This window comes from Notothenia coriiceps, unplaced genomic scaffold (genome assembly GCF_000735185.1).
Source record: "Notothenia coriiceps isolate Sejong01 unplaced genomic scaffold, NC01 NC01_scaffold00006301, whole genome shotgun sequence".
Lineage (NCBI taxonomy): Eukaryota > Metazoa > Chordata > Actinopteri > Perciformes > Nototheniidae > Notothenia > Notothenia coriiceps.
In genome coordinates, this window is record NW_011339002.1 from 1 (window position 1) to 2,679 (window position 2,679).

Genomic DNA, 2,679 nt, shown 5'->3' on the forward strand with positions numbered 1-2,679 from the left:
GTGGTCGGGCTGGACTGGACCGTTGACCCAAAAGCAGCACGGTATATACACACACACACACACACACATACACATACACATACACATACACACACACTAACCAACAGGTTAAGTATTTGATAAGCGGAGCAGGAAACAGACGTTTGTTGACATAAATCCTGCAACCGGTGACAAAGCAGGGACGGGCGAGAGGTCACTAATGGTTAACCTGCTCCTCAGGAAAGACTCCAGCATGGTTTACGATATCTGCAGAGACTGGCTGAGATGAACTCAGCTTTAAGATTGTGTTTTGCTGTCTCACCATGACAGAGGACTTTGAGGCTGGAGCTGTATTTATTTAGACTTCATGCATAGACACACGTGTTCATGATCACATTCCATCGATATGTCTTTAGACTTTCTAACTCTATTTCTCTACCAAAGCTAACAGAAAGAATGAAAACAGTTCTCATTACACTGGTTGAACCCAGTCCATTTAAACCTCGTAACAACTCTGTCCTAGTTTACAGACGTATTCATGATCACATTCCATATATATCTCTTTAGACATTGAATCTTAAACACAGGCAGAAAAGCTAGTTTTGGTTGGAACTCAGATTGAATTTACAAGTTTGAAAAAGCTAACGGGCACTGGAGTTAGTGGTGTGTGTGTGTGTGTGTGTGTGTGTGTGTGTGTGTGTGTGTGTGTGTGTGTGTGTGTGTGTGTGTGTGTGTGTGTGTGTGAGCTGTCACAATGTTTGTGTGATGATGTAACAATATAACAATGAAAAATGTGCGTGTGTGTGTGTCCTAGCATTACTATCTTTGTGGGGACCTACATCTGTTTACACAGTCACGTGTGGGGACTCGCCTCCCTTATGGGGACAAAATGGAGGTCCCCATGAGGGGAATCATTAATGTTAGGGTGAAGACTTGGTTAGGATAAGTCTCCAGGAAATGCATGTAAGTCAATGTGATGTATACATGGTATGTGTGTGTGTGTGTTCATTCAGGGAGCGCACAGGAGGGAAGGTCAGCCTGCAGGGAAACATGGACCCTTGTGCTCTCTACGCTCCCAAGGTAACCCCCACCCCCACTCGGTGTCTCATAGACAGAGACCTAACTGTTTTATGACTTTATTTTGAAAAGACAAAACACAGTAACACTGCAGTCCCTCTGAAAGGAGATAATTAAAAGGCATTGCATTAAATGAATGTAAGAAATAACAGAGTTAAACACAGATATAAGACATACTGTAAATATACAAATATTACAGTGAATGAATTAGTATAACATATATATTTCAGTAGCAACCCAGAAAAAGAGGGTCAGGTGGTCATCATCCTGCTCTTTCTCCTAATGAATGTATCGTGTTGCTCTGGCAAAACACCAATCTTTGGTCCTTATGCAAATACATTTTTGGTTTTTTATAACTTTATAATATGTCATAAAACATGCATAACTGAGGTCTGTCTGTATAGGGTTCAGCGTTAATTGCCATTTATGGGTCCAGAGTAGAGTCATATTATTGTTTTGTGATAAAACATGAAAATAACAAAACCCTGTTGTCTTCTAAACTTTTCTCAAGTTTCATCTGTTGCTATTGTCAGCACCTGCCAACATGCTGTGAATCTTATTTATATTCACGCATAAATGCTGATATTCATCCTGAAAAACTTCCGTTAACAAATAACTTGTTGCTAGAAGTTCCTAAACTTGCTCCTCTTCCAAAGAATATCTCAACTATTACAGATATTCTCCAGCTGGGGTTGAATCACGCCTGATTATAAAATCCCCCTTCTCTTCATCAGGAGCACATTTCAAAGATTGTGAAGAAGATGCTGGAGGGTTTCGGGACGAGGGGCTACATCGCCAACCTGGGCCACGGCCTCTACCCCGACATGGACCCCGAGAACGTGGGTGCCTTTGTGGAAGCTGTGCACACACACTCTAAACAGATAAACAAACGGATGTAAAGGTGGATGTGTATGTGATGAAGTGTGTAAGCCAATACGGCATTACTTCATTAAAAACTGTTTCAGCTTTATCTGTTGAATAATCCATCCCGAGAGACTTTCATGGAGGGGAAATAAAAACAACGATAACCTCAAATGAATAAAATAAACGAGATGTTGGTTTCCTAAAACAAGATGTTCTGTTCTATGTTGATCTGACCAGGAGTGGATTATGTTTTTCTATTTGAAATGGCGGCAATCCATTTTGCAAGTGCATGTACGTTACACATGTCAGTTGTTTGGGATTTGAACTCATATATGATTTATTTAAACATGTTCAAAACGGATTTATGTCCTATATGAAAGCTATTTCTTTGATATATTTTTTCCATAATGTCACTCATACAATTTGAGGCTACCCTTTATAACCTTTTTAAAAGCTGTAAACATCTTTAATAAAAAACGGAGTTCTTCATCAGTAACAGTAGCTTCTTTGTCCTTAAAGAAACAAAAAGGGTCCAAACTGAATTTAAAAACAGGAAAGGATTTGGAAGAGTTGTTTCAGCAGGAGATGCTTTATTTCAGTCCTACCATATTTTGTGGGGAAAATGTCAGCGCACAGCGGGTTGATCGTTCCACCATCGAACATCTTAACAGTAAACAAAGTGCCCCGCTGGATCCCAGCATGAAAAGCTTTATATTTGCTCCCGCAGATCTTTTAAGAAATGCAAGTTGTGTAAGAAAA

The 2,679-nt window shown here is 39.9% G+C and overlaps 1 long non-coding RNA gene across 1 annotated transcript; it reads left to right on the forward strand.

Moving 5' to 3' along the window:
• On the forward strand, positions 1 to 2,416 carry LOC104943586 (uncharacterized). Its single transcript, XR_798123.1, has 3 exons — positions 1 to 41; positions 993 to 1,059; positions 1,791 to 2,416. It is a non-coding gene; the product is annotated as an uncharacterized lncRNA (long non-coding RNA).
• Positions 2,417 to 2,679: the final 263 nt, after the last annotated feature.